This window comes from Salmo salar, chromosome 28, assembly GCF_965601325.2.
Source record: "Salmo salar chromosome 28, fSalSal1, whole genome shotgun sequence".
Taxonomy (NCBI): Eukaryota; Metazoa; Chordata; class Actinopteri; order Salmoniformes; family Salmonidae; genus Salmo; species Salmo salar.
The window spans coordinates 41078325-41093150 of record NC_138318.1 but is presented as its reverse complement, the minus strand read 5'-3'; the positions used below and the strand labels follow the sequence as shown (position 1 = coordinate 41093150).

Genomic DNA, 14826 nt, shown 5'->3' with positions numbered 1-14826 from the left:
GTGATACCTGGAAGTGACATCTGATGAAGAGAATCAAAGGTAATGGATTATTTACATAGTATTTTCGATCTCCCCAACATGACGTCTAGTCTGTATCGCAACGCGTATTTTTCTGGGCGCAGTGCTCAGATTATTGCAAAGTGTGATTTCCCAGTAAGGTTATTTTTAAATCTGGCAAGTTGATTGCGTTCAAGAGATGTAAATCTATAATTCTTTAAATGACAATATAATATTTTACCAATGTTTTCTAATTTTAATTATTTAATTTGTGACGCTGACTTGACTGCCGGTTATTGGAGGGAAACGATTTCCTCAACATCAATGCCATAGTAAAACGCTGTTTTTGGATATAAATATGAACTTGATAGAACTAAAAATGCATGCATTGTCTAACATAATGTCCTAGGAGTGTCATCTGATGGAGATTGTAAAAGGTTAGTGCATCATTTTAGCTGGTTTTATGGTTTTGGTGACCCTGTCTTTGACTTGACAAAACATTACACACAACTCTTGTAAATGTACTGTCCTAACATACTCTAAATTTATGCTTTCGCCGTAAAACCTTTTTGAAATCGTAAAACGTGGTTAGATTAAGGAGATGTTTATCTTTCAAAGGGTGTAAAATAGTTGTATGTTTGAAAAATTTGAATTTTGACATTTATTTGGATTCAAATTTGCCGCTCTTGAAATGCACCTGCTGTTGATGGAGTGCACCACGGGTGGGACGCTAGCGAACCACCTAGCCCATAGAGGTTAAATCATCAACATGTATTGATCACATCTTTACTAATGCTGCAGAAATGTGCTTTTAAGCAGTATCCAGATCCATTGAATGTATTGATCACAATATAGAAGCCATATGTGGGAAAACCAAAGTTCCAAAGGCTGGGCCTAATATAGTGTATAAGAGGCCGTGTGGTCTGTGGTGGTGTACGGCGGCGGGGGATGAGGAGCAACCAGATGCTGCACTTGACACATTTATAAAATTGCTTATTCCAGTTACTAATCAAATCAAATCAAATGTATTTGTATAGCCCTTCGTACATCAGCTGATATCTCAAAGTGCTGTACAGAAACCCAGCCTAAAACCACAAACAGCAAGCAATGCATGTGAAAGAAGCACGGTGGCTAGGAAAACTCCCTAGGAAGGCCAAAAATCTAGGAAGAAACCTAGAGAGGAACCGGGCTATGAGGGGTGGCCAGTCCTCTTCTGGCTGTGCTGGGTGGATATTATAACAGAACATGGTCAAGATGTTAAAATGTTCATAAATGACCAGCATGGTCAAATAATAATAATCATAGTAGTTGTCGAGGGTGCAACAAGCACGTCCGGTGAACAGGTCAGGGTTCCATAGCCGCAGGCAGAACAGTTGAAACTGGAGCAGCAGCACGGCCAGGTGGACTGGGGACAGCAAGGAGTCATCATGCCAGGTAGTCCCGAGGCATGGTCCTAGGGCTCAGGTCCTCCGAGAGAAAGAAAGAAAGAGAGAGAAGAGAGAGAGAGAGCATATTTAAATTCACACAGGACACCAGATAAGACAAGAGAAATACTCCAGATGTAACAGACTGACCCTAGCCCCCCGACACATAAACTACTGCAGCATAAATACTGGAGGCTGAGACAGGAGGGGTCAGGAGACACTGTGGCCCCATCCGATGAAACTCCCGGACAGGGCCAAACAGGGCTAATAAGCATGAACCAATTAAGAAAATGACTGTAAAAACTGTTAAATCCCCGTGGATTGATGAGGAATTGAAAAATTGTATGGTTGAGAGGGATGAGGCAAAAGGAATGGATAATAAGTCTGGCTGCACAACCGATTGGCAAACGTACTGCAAATTGAGAAATTATGTGACTCAACTGAATAAATAGAAGGAGAAACTAAACTATGAAACCAAGATAAATGATAATAGAATTTTAGAAAACATTTTGGTGCAACTTAAATGACATTTTGGGCAAAAAGGCAAACTCAGCTCCATCATTCATTGAATCAGATGGCTCATTAACCACAAAACCCACTGATATTACAAACTACTTAAATAATTTTGTTAATTGGCAAGATTAGAAAAGTTAGGCATCACATGATAGCAACAAACGCTGACACTACACTTGCCACTCCTATTTGCCATATTGTCAATTTAAGCCTTCTAGAAGGTGTGTTCCCTCAGGCCTGTAGGGAAGCTAAAGTCATTCCGCTACCTAAGAAAAGTAAAGCTCCCTTTACTGGCTCAAATAGCCGACCAATCAGCCTGTTACCAATCCTTAGTAAACTTATTGAAAAAAATGGTGTTTGACCAGATAGGGTTATTTTACAGTAAAAAAATTGACAACAGACTTTCAGCACGCTTATAGGGAAAGACATTCAACAAGCACAGCACTTACACAAATGACTGATGATTGGCTGAGAGAAATGTATTATATAAATATTTTTGCGCCTACTTTATTAGACTTCAGTGTGGCTTTAGACATTATCGCTTATAGACTGCTGCTGGAAAAAACGTATGTGTTATGGCTTTACACCCCCTGCTATATTATGGATAAAGAGTTACCTGTCTAACAGAACACAGAGGGTGTTCTTTAATGGAAGCCTCTCCAACATAATCCAGGCAGAATCAGGAATTCCCCTGGGCAGCTGTCTAGGCCCCTTACTTTTCTCAATCTTTACTAATGGCATTGGTTTTTTTTATTTTGAAAAATTTATTTCACCTTTATTTAACCAGGTAGGCTAGTTGAGACCAAGTCCTCATTTACAACTGCGACCTGGCCAAGATAAAGCACAGCAGTTCGACACATACAACAACACAGAGTTACACATGGAGTAAAACAAACATACAGTCAATAATACAGTAGAAAAAAGAAAAATATATATACAGTGAGTGCAAATGAGGTAAGATAAGGGAGGTAAGGCAATAAATAGGCCATGGCAATTAGACACTGGAATGGTAGATGTGCAGAAGATGAATGTGCAAGTAGAGATACTGGGGTGCAAAGGAGCAAGATAAATAAATATATAAATAAATATAGTATGGGGATGAGGTAGTTGGATGGGCTGTTTACAGATGAGCTATGTACAGGTGCAGTGATCTGTGAGCTGCTCTGACAGCTGGTGCTTAAAGCTAGTGAAGGAGATATGGGTCTCCAACTTCAGTGATTTTTGCAGTTCGTTCCAGTCATTGGCAGCAGAGAACTGGAAGGAAAGGCGGCCAAAGGAGGAATTGTCTTTGGGGGTGACCAGTGAGTTATACCTGCTGGAGCGCGTGCTACGGGTGGGTGCTGCTATGGTGACCAGTGAGCTGAGATAAGGCGGGGCTTTACCTAGCAGAGACTTGTTGATGACCTGGATCCAGTGGGATTGGCGACGAGTATGAAGCGATGGCCAGCCAACGAGAGCGTACAGGTCGCAGTGGTGGGTAGTATATTGGGCTTTGGTGACAAAACGGATGGCACTGTGATAGACTGCATCCAGTTTGTTGAGTAGAGTGTTGGAGGCTATTTTATAGATGACATCGCCGAAGTCGAGGATCGGTAGGATGGTTCGTTTTACGAGGGTATGTTTGGCAGCATGAGTGAAGGATGCTTTGTTGCGAAATAGGAAGGAGATTTAATTTTGGATTGGAGATGTTTAATGTGAGTCTGGAAGTAGAGTTTACAGTCTAGCCAGACACCTAGGTATTTGTAGTTGTCCACATATTCTAAGTCAGAACCGTCCAGAGTAGTGATGCTGGACGGGCGGGCAGGTGCGGGCAGTGATCGGTTGAAGAGCATGCGTTTAGTTTTACTTGCAGTTGAAGGCCATGGAAGGAGAGTTGTATGGCATTCAAGCTCGTCTGGAGATTATTTAACACAGTGTTCAAAGAAGGGCCAGAAGTATACAGAATGGTGTCGTCTGCATAGAGGTGGATCAGAGAATCAACAGTAGCGAGAGCGACACCATTGATGTATACAGAGAAAAGAGTTGGCCCAAGAATTGAACCCTGTGGCACCCCCATAGAGACTGCCAGAGGTCTGGACAACAGGCCCTCCGATTTGACACACTGAACTCTATCAGAGAAGTAGTTGGTAAACCAGGCGAGGCAATCATTTGAGAAACCAAGGCTGTTGAGTCTGCCAATAAGAATGTGGTTATTGACAGAGTCGAAAGCCTTCGCCAGGTTGATGAATATGGCTGCCCAGTAATGTCTCTTATCGATGGCGGTTATGATATCGTTTAGGACCTTGAGCGTGGCTGAGGTGCACCCATGACCAGCTCTGAAACCAGATTGTATAGCGGAGAAGGTACGGTGTGATTCGAAATGGTCGGTAATCTGTTTGTTGACTTGGCTTTCAAAGACCTTAGAAAGGCAAGGTAGAATAGATATAGGTCTGTAGCAGTTTGGGTCTAGAGTGTTTCCCCCTTTGAACAAGGGGGATGACCGCGGCAGCTTTCCAATCTTTGGGAATCTCAGACGATACGAAAGAGAGGTTGAACAGGCTAGTAATAGGGGTTGCAACAATTGCGGCGGATAGTTTAAAAAAGAGAGGGTCCAGATTGTCTAGCCCGGCTGATTTGTCGGGGTCTGAGTAAAGCCAGTGTGTCTAAGTATGCAGATGACTCAACACTATACACATCAGCTACTACAGCGACTGAAATGACTGCAACACTTAACAAAGAGCTGCAGTTAGTTTCATAATGAGTGGCAAGGAATAAGTTAGTCCTAAATATTTGAAAAGCTTTGTTTTTGGGACAAATCATTCACTAAACCCTAAACCTCAACAAATCTTGTAATGAATAATGTGGAAACTGCTTGGAGTAACCCTGGATTGTAAACTGTCATGGTCAAAACATATTGATACAACAGTAGCTAAGATGGGGAGAAGTCTGTCCATAATAAAGCACTGCTCTGTCTTCTTAACAACACTATCAACAAGGCAGATCCTACAGGCCCTAGTTTCTACCTTCTTAACAACACTATCAACAAGGCAGGTCCTACAGGCCCTAGTTTCTACCTTCTTAACAACACTATCAACAAGGCAGGTCCTACAGGCCCTAGTTTCTACCTTCTTAACAACACTATCAACAAGGCAGGTCCTACAGGCCCTAGTTTCTACCTTCTTAACAACACTATCAACAAGGCAGGTCCTACAGGCCCTAGTTTCTACCTTCTTAACAACACTATCAACAAGGCAGGTCCCACAGGCCCTAGTTTTGTCGCACCTGGACTACTGTTCAGTTGTGTGGTCAGGTGCCACAAAGAGGGACTTAGGAAAATTGCAATTGGCTCAGAACAGGGCAGCACGGCTGGCTCAGAACAGGGCAGCGCGGCTGGATCAGAACAGGGCAGCGCGGCTGGCTCAGAACAGGGCAGCGCGGCTGGATCAGAACAGGGCAGCGCGGCTGGCTCAGAACAGGGCAGCGCGGCTGGCTCAGAACAGGGCAGCGCGGCTGGCTCAGAACAGGGCAGCGCGGCTGGCTCAGAACAGGGCAGCGCGGCTGGCTCAGAACAGGGCAGCGCGGCTGGATCAGAACAGGGCAGCGCGGCTGGATCAGAACAGGGCAGCGCGGCTGGATCAGAACAGGGCAGCGCGGCTGGATCAGAACAGGGCAGCGCGGCTGGATCAGAACAGGGCAGCACGGCTGAGTTCCATGACTCATGCACGCAGTAAAATTTGATTTTAAAATACACCCTATTGAACAGAGGGGACTGTGAAGAGACACAAACACAGGCACAGACACACACACGTTAACATACACACTATAGACACACGTACACATGGATTTTGTATTGTAGATTAGTGGTGGAGTGGCCTGTATTGTAGTGTTTTTTTTTAAATTCTATAACTGCCTTGACAGGAACTAAAGGGGATCCATAATAAACCCCAGGAAGAGTAGCTGCTGCCTTGGCAGGAACTAATGTGGATCCATAATACACCCCAGGAAGAGTAGCTGCTGCCTTGACAGGAACTAACGGGGATCCATAATAAACCCCAGGAAGAGTAGCTGCTGCCTTGGCAGGAACTAATGGGGATCCATAATAAACCCCAGGAAGAGTAGCTGCTGCCTTGGCAGGAACTAATGGGGATCCATAATAAACCCCAGGAAGAGTAGCTGCTGCCTTGGCAGGAACTAATGGGGATCCATAATAAACCCCAGGAAGAGTAGCTGCTGCCTTGGCAGGAACTAATGGGGATCCATAATAAACCCCAGGAAGAGTAGCTGCTGCCTTGGCAGGAACTAATGGGGATCCATAATAAACCCCAGGAAGAGTAGCTGCTGCCTTGGCAGGAACTAAAGGGGATCCATAATAAACCCCAGGAAGAGTAGCTGCTGCCTTGGCAGGAACTAATGGGCATCCATAATAAACCCCAGGAAGAGTAGCTGCTGCCTTGACAGGAACTAATGGGGATCCATAATAAACCCCAGGAAGAGTAGCTGCTGCCTTGGCAGGAACTAATGGGGATCCATAATAAACCCCAGGAAGAGTAGCTGCTGCCTTGACAGGAACTAATGAGGATCCATAATAAACCCCAGGTAGAGTAGCTGCTGCCTTGGCAGGAACTAATGGGGATCCACAACAAATACAGATCACAGCACAGATTAATGTACTCAGTTTCCTCTCTGGGGAGTACAGTGGGTCACATCCAGACTGGAGTGTGTTATGATGTCACCGCCAGACATCCAGACTGGAGTGTGTTATGATGTCACCGCCAGACATCCAGACTGGAGTGTGTTATGATGTCACCGCCAGACATCCAGACTGGAGTGTGTTATGTCACCACCAGACAGTAGAGTGTGTTATGTCACCACCAGACAGTAGAGTGTGTTATGATGTCACCACCAGACAGTAGAGTGTGTTATGATGTCACCACCAGACAGAAGAGTGTGTTATGATGTCACCACCAGACAGTAGAGTGTGTTATGATGTCACCACCAGACAGTAGAGTGTGTTATGATGTCACCACCAGACAGTAGAGTGTGTTATGATGTCACCACCAGACAGTAGAGTGTGTTATGATGTCACCACCAGACTGTGGAGTGTGTTATGATGTCACCACCAGACTGTGGAGTGTGTTATGATGTCACCACCAGACTGTGGAGTGTGTTATGATGTCACCACCAGACTGTAGAGTGTGTTATGATGTCACCACCAGACTGTAGAGTGTGTTATGATGTCACCACCAGACAGTAGAGTGTGTTATGTCACCACCAGACAGTAGAGTGTGTTATGATGTCACCACCAGACAGTAGAGTGTGTTATGATGTCACCACCAGACAGTAGAGTGTGTTATGATGTCACCACCAGACAGTAGAGTGTGTTATGATGTCACCACCAGACAGTAGAGTGTGTTATGATGTCACCACCAGACTGTGGAGTGTCTTATGATGTCACCACCAGACTGTGTTCCGGTTGGAACATCAGTTATCTTAACTCAGCGAGTGTGTCAGGATGACATCACCTATGCCAGATGTCAATAGTAAACCTGTGGGAATCTATTTGACTTTGATACATGTAGAGAATCACCTCCTAAGTATCTAAGAGCTTGGGGGTAATTCAATTTCCATCCACTTTAGAGAAACCGTCTCTCTCCCCCCCTCTCTAGATGCTTATCCAACTGCTGAATGCCAGTATCAAATTACCTCGCCGCTGAGGCTGTACGCATCTGGCACCATCACTTGGTGTCAGGCTCAGTCCTGTATATATGTGAAGTATTGTTGGGCGATATATCAAATTGAATATGATTTTCCCAAAGGCTTTTTTTGTTGTTTTTTTGTTGCAAGAATAGTTTTTAGTTTTTCTGAGCTTTTATGTCCGCTTGTTCTCATGTTGTCTTTTTGGTCTTCGTCTCCTTCTGTGCTGTGTGCACCTTCTCATTTACACCAGAGATCTGTTTATACAGGGCATTCGGAAAGTATTCAGACCTTTTTTGACTTTTTCAACATTTTGTCACATTACAGCCTTATTCTAAGATTTATTAAATTTAAAAACAATTCCTCATCAATCTACACACAATATCCCATAATGTCAAAGGGAAAACAGGTTTTTAGACATTTTTGCAAATGTATACAAACATTAAATACAGAAATACATTATTTACATAAGTATTCAGACCCTTTGCTATGAGACTCAAAATTGATCTCAGGTGCTTCCTGTTCCCATTGATCATCCTTGAGTTGTTTCTACAACTTGATTGGAGTCCACCTGTGGTCAATTCAGTTGATTGGACATGATTTGGAAAGGCACACACCTGTCTATACTAAGGTCCCACAGTTGACAGTGCATGTCAGAGCAAAAACCAAGCTATGAGGTCGAAGGAATTGTCCGTAGAGCTCCGAGACAGGATTGTGTCGAGGCACAGATCTGGGGAAGGGTACCAAAACATTTCTGCAGCATTGAAGGTCCCCAAGAACACAGTGGCCTCCATCATTCTTAAATGATAGATGTTTGGAAGCACCAAGACTCTTCCTAGCGCTGGCCGCCCGGCCAAACTGAGCAATCGGGGGAGAAGGGCCTTGGTCAGGGATTGGTGACCAAGAACCTGATGGTCACCCTGACAGAGCTCCAGAGTTCCTCTGTGGAGATGGGAGAACCTTCCAGAAGGACACTCCACCAATCAGGCCTTCATGGTAGAGTGGCCACTCCTCAGTAAAAGGCGCATGACAACCCGATCGAACATCTCTGGAGAAACCTGAAAATGACTGTGCAGCAACGCTCCCAATCCAACCTGACAGAGCTTGAGAGGATCTGCAGAGAAGAATGGGAGAAACTCCCCAAATACAGGTGTGCCAAGCTTGTAGCGTCATACCCAAGAAGACTCGAGTCTGTAATCGCTGCCAAAGCTGCTTCAACAAAGTACTGAGTAAAGGGTCTGAATACTTATGTAAATGTGATTGTTTTTTATATAACTTTGCAAAAATTCTAAGCCTGTTTTAGCTTTGTCATTATGGGGTATTGTGTGTTGAATGATGAGAAAAAAACAATATAATACAGTTTAGAATAATGCTGTAATGTAACAAAATGTGGAAAAAGTCAAGTGGTCTGAATGCTTTCCGAAGGCACTGTATAATGACGAGATGCTCATGTGTCCGCCCTAACAATGGGAGTTATTGGAAAAGCATTCCAGGTGACGACGTCATGAAGCTGGTTGAGAGAATTCCAAGAGTGTGCAAAGCTGTCATCAAGGCAAAGGGTGGCTACTTTGAAGAATCTCAAATATAAATATTTATTTCACACTTTTTGAGTTACTACATGATTCCATATGTGTTAATTCATAGTGTTGATGTGGGGATGTAGAAAATAGTAAAAATAATGAAAACCCCTTGAATGAGCAGGTGTGTCTTAAGTTTTGAATGGTAGATGTGGTCAGATGTTACTATGGAATACTGAAGTATAATTACAAGCATTTCATAAGTGTCAACGGCTTTTATTGACAATTACATGAAGTTGATGCAAATAGAGTCAATATTTGCAGTGTTGACCCTTCTTTTTCAAGACCTCTGCAATCCGCCCTGGCATGCTGTCAATTAACTTCTGGGCCACATCCTGACTGATGGCAGCCCATTCTTGCATAATCAATGCATGGAGTTTGTCAGAATTTGTGGGTTTTCGTTTGTCCACCCGCCTCTTGAGGATTGACCACACATTCTCAATGGGATTAAGGTCTGGGGAGTTTCCTGGCCATGGACCCAAAATATCGATGTTTTGTTCCCCGAGCCACTTAGTTATCACTTTTGCCTTATGGCAAAGTGCTCCATCATGCTGGAAAAGACATTGTTCGTCACTAAACTGTTCCTGGATGGTTGGGAGAAGTTGTTCTCGGAGGATGTGTTGGTACCATTCTTTATTCATGGCTGTGTTCTTAGGCAAAACTGTGAGTGGGCCCACTCCCTTGACTGAGAAGCAACCTCACACATGAATGGTCTCAGGATGCTTTACTGTTGGCATGACACAGGACTGATGGTTGCGCTCACCTTGTCTTCTCCGGACAAGCTTTTTTCCGGATGCCCCAAACAATCGGAAAGGGGATTCATCAGAGAAAATGACTTTACCCCAGTCCTCAGCTGTCCAATCCCTGTACCTTTTGCAGAAAATCAGTCTGTCCCTGATGTTTTTCCTGGAGAGAAGTGGCTTCTTTGCTGCCCTTCTTGACACCAGGCCATCCTCCAAAAGTCTTTGCCTCACTGTGCGTGCAGATGCACTCACACCTGCCTCCTGCCATTCCTGAGCAAGCTCTGTATTGGTGGTGCCCCGATCCCTCAGCTGAATCAACTTTAGGAGACGGTCCTGGCGCTTGCTGGACTTTCTCGGGCACCCTGAAGCCTTCTTCACAACAATTGAACAGCTCTCCTTGAAGTTCTTGATGATCCGATAAATGGTTGATTTACGTGCAATCTTACTGGCAGCAATATCCTTGCCTGTTAAGCCCTTTTTGTGCAAAGCAATGATGACGGCACGTGTTTCCTTGCAGGTAACCATGGTTGACAGAGGAAGAACAATGATTCCAGGCACCACCCTCCTTTTGAAGCTTCCAGTCTGTTATTTGAACTCAATCAGCATGACAGAGTGATCTCCAGCCTTGTCCTCGTCAACATTCACACCTGTGTTAACGAGAGAATCACTGACATGATGTCAGCTGGTCCTTTTGTGGCAGGGCTGAAATACAGTGGAAATCTTTTTGGGGGATTCAGTTCATTTGCATGGCAATGAGGGACTTTGCAATAAATTGCAATTCATCTGATCTCTCTTCATAACATTCTGGAGTATATGCAAATTGCCATCATACAAACTGAGGCAGCAGACTTTGTGAAAATTAATATTTCTGTCATTCTCAAAACCTTTGGCCACGACTGTATACTATTTTATTTTCAGAACATAAATAGCTAGAAATAACAACCCAACAACTTCTCCAACTCTAAAGATCGCAGTATTTGGAGAGATACGTTTCTCTGCCTCCACAAAACCCCGGAATGATATTCTGTCACCGTTGAAAAGTTCACTGTCTGTCAACACACTGTCAGCCAGAACAATGTCTTCACCTAGCTGTCAACACACTGTGTTAGCCAGAACAATGTCTTCACCTAGCTGTCAACACACTGTGTCAGCCAGAACAATGTCTTCACCTAGCTGTCAACACACTGTCAGCCAGAACAATGTCTTCACCTAGCTGTCAACACACTGTGTCAGCCAGAACAATGTCTTCACCTAGCTGTCAACACACTGTCAGCCAGAACAATGTCTTCATCTAGCTGTCAACACACTGTGTCAGCCAGAACAATGTCTTCACCTAGCTGTCAACACACTGTGTCAGCCAGAACAATGTCTTCACCTAGCTGTCAACACACGGTGTCAGCCAGAACAACTTCTAATGTCTTCACCTAGCTGTCAACACACTGTGTCAGCCAGAACAATGTCTTCACCTAGCTGTCAACACACTGTGTCAGCCAGAACAATGTCTTCACCTAGCTGTCAACACACTGTGTCAGCCAGAACAATGTCTTCACCTAGCTGTCAACACACTGTGTCAGCCAGAACAATGTCTTCACCTAGCTGTCAACACACGGTGTCAGCCAGAACAATGTCTTCACCTAGCTGTCAACACACTGTGTTAGCCAGAACAACTTCTAACGTCTTCACCTAGCTGTCAACACACTGTCAGCCAGAACAATGTCTTCACCTAGCTGTCAACACACTGTGTTAGCCAGAACAATGTCTTCACCTAGCTGTCAACACACTGTGTCAGCCAGAACAACTTCTAACGTCTTCACCTAGCTGTCAACACACTGTGTTAGCCAGAACAATGTCTTCACCTAGCTGTCAACACACTGTGTCAGCCAGAACAATCTCTTCACCTAGCTGTCAACACACTGTGTCAGCCAGAACAATGTCTTCACCTAGCTGTCAACACACTGTGTCAGCCAGAACAATGTCTTCACCTAGCTGTCAACACACTGTCAGCCAGAACAATGTCTTCACCTAGCTGTCAACACACTGTGTCAGCCAGAACAATGTCTTCACCTAGCTGTCAACACACTGTGTTAGCCAGAACAATGTCTTCACCTAGCTGTCAACACACTGTCAGCCAGAACAATGTCTTCACCTAGCTGTCAACACACTGTCAGCCAGAACAATGTCTTCACCTAGCTGTCAACACACTGTGTCAGCCAGAACAATGTCTTCACCTAGCTGTCAACACACTGTGTTAGCCAGAACAATGTCTTCACCTAGCTGTCAACACACTGTGTCAGCCAGAACAATGTCTTCACCTAGCTGTCAACACACTGTCAGCCAGAACAATGTCTTCACCTAGCTGTCAACACACTGTCAGCCAGAACAATGTCTTCACCTAGCTGTCAACACACTGTGTCAGCCAGAACAATGTCTTCACCTAGCTGTCAACACACTGTGTCAGCCAGAACAATGTCTTCACCTAGCTGTCAACACACTGTCAGCCAGAACAATGTCTTCACCTAGCTGTCAACACACTGTCAGCCAGAACAATGTCTTCACCTAGCTGTCAACACACTGTGTCAGCCAGAACAATGTCTTCACCTAGCTGTCAACACACTGTGTTAGCCAGAACAATGTCTTCACCTAGCTGTCAACACACTGTGTCAGCCAGAACAATGTCTTCACCTAGCTGTCAACACACTGTGTCAGCCAGAACAATGTCTTCACCTAGCTGTCAACACACTGTCAGCCAGAACAATGTCTTCACCTAGCTGTCAACACACTGTGTCAGCCAGAACAATGTCTTCACCTAGCTGTCAACACACTGTGTCAGCCAGAACAATGTCTTCACCTAGCAGTCAACACACTGTCAGCCAGAACAATGTCTTCACCTAGCTGTCAACACACTGTCAGCCAGAACAATGTCTTCACCTAGCAGTCAACACACTGTCAGCCAGAACAATGTCTTCACCTAGCTGTCAACACACTGTGTCAGCCAGAACAATGTCTTCACCTAGCTGTCAACACACTGTGTCAGCCAGAACAATGTCTTCACCTAGCTGTCAACACACTGTGTTAGCCAGAACAACTTCTAACGTCTTCACCTAGCTGTCAACACACTGTCAGCCAGAACAATGTCTTCACCTAGCTGTCAACACACTGTGTCAGCCAGAACAATGTCTTCACCTAGCTGTCAACACACTGTCAGCCAGAACAATGTCTTCACCTAGCTGTCAACACACTGTGTCAGCCAGAACAATGTCTTCACCTAGCTGTCAACACACTGTCAGCCAGAACAATGTCTTCACCTAGCTGTCAACACACTGTGTCAGTCAGAACAACTTCTAATGTCTTCACCTAGCTGTCAACACACTGTCAGCCAGAACAATGTCTTCACCTAGCTGTCAACACACTGTGTTAGCCAGAACAATGTCTTCACCTAGCTGTCAACACACGGTGTCAGCCAGAACAATGTCTTCACCTAGCTGTCAACACACTGTGTCAGCCAGAACAATGTCTTCACCTAGCTGTCAACACACTGTCAGCCAGAACAATGTCTTCACCTAGCTGTCAACACACGGTGTCAGCCAGAACAATGTCTTCACCTAGCTGTCAACACACTGTGTCAGCCAGAACAATGTCTTCACCTAGCAGTCAACACACTGTGTCAGCCAGAACAATGTCTTCACCTAGCTGTCAACACACTGTCAGCCAGAACAATGTCTTCACCTAGCTGTCCTACAACATAAGAAGAACACATTGGTCTTGTGTGTCAGTGGATTTGTCTGTTATTATGGAGATGGTTTTAACCGTTTTTTTAATGTGTGTTAATGAATGCGCGTATTTTGGGATTGTCAACTTTTTCCAGAGGGATGTTGGCGCTTGTGAAAGCCATATCCTCAGCATTTATGTTTTTACATGTATTTCTATAGCGAAATGAAAAGGGTTACTTCGTTCAGAAATAGACTACATTTTCGCAGATAAAATGCCTATTATTCCCATATAATGTTGATAAAAGACCACGAGTAAGTTAAAGGTTTATGTTGATAATGTCCCTGCTAATAGTTTGACGCATCAGGCGAAACCGTAGGCTGAGAATAAGTGTTGGCAAACATTTTAGTTTTATGTCATTCCTTTTTAAATTTATTTGAGACTAAATTGGATAATTCAGTTAGATGGGCAACTGGAGGCCTGCTGCCCCCACTTTTGTAGGCCTGGGGACCAATTTACATGATAATAGTAACTATGCATCAGCAGTCACTCGTCAGTTATCTTATTAAAAACTGCAAACATTTGCCTCAAACCTATGACAAAATGTGTATAATTACAGGAAATGAACGTTAAAACTTTTGTCTTTGCTTTCATGACGGATGCCACTAAAATGTTTTCTCGCTGGGGGGGGACGCAGACCCACGAGACACTGCGGCTCCCTGCGTTAGGTGATCATGGTATTAATTGACACGTGATGAGAGAAGGTGCTTTTTCAGCCTCGAGGTCGAATGATGATAATGCAGGGTAGAAAAACCCAACCAAACTACCTGGCCCAACCAAACCCAACCAAAACGCCTGGCCCAACGAAAACACCTGGCCCAACAAACCCAACCAAAATGCCTGGCCCAACCAAACCACCTGGCCCCAACAAACCCAACCAATCACCTGGCCCAACCAAAACACCTGGCCCAACAAACCCAACCAAAATGCCTGGCCCAACCAAACCACCTGGCCCAACCAAACCCAACCAAAACGCCTGGCCCAACCAAAACACCTGGCCCAACCAAACCCAACCAAAACGCCTGGCCCAACCAAACCACCTGGCCCAACCAAACCCAACCAAAACGCCTGGCCCAACCAAAACACCTGGCCCAACCAAACCCAACCAAAACGCCTGGCCCAACCAAAACA

The 14826-nt window shown here is 44.7% G+C and overlaps 1 protein-coding gene across 2 annotated transcripts in view; it reads left to right on the top strand.

Annotated features, from left to right (window-relative positions):
• The window catches only part of LOC106589956 (mechanosensitive cation channel TMEM63B), a 129658-nt gene that overhangs the window by 84855 nt on the left and 29977 nt on the right, over positions 1-14826 (top strand). The gene's annotated exons all lie outside the window — the stretch shown is intronic.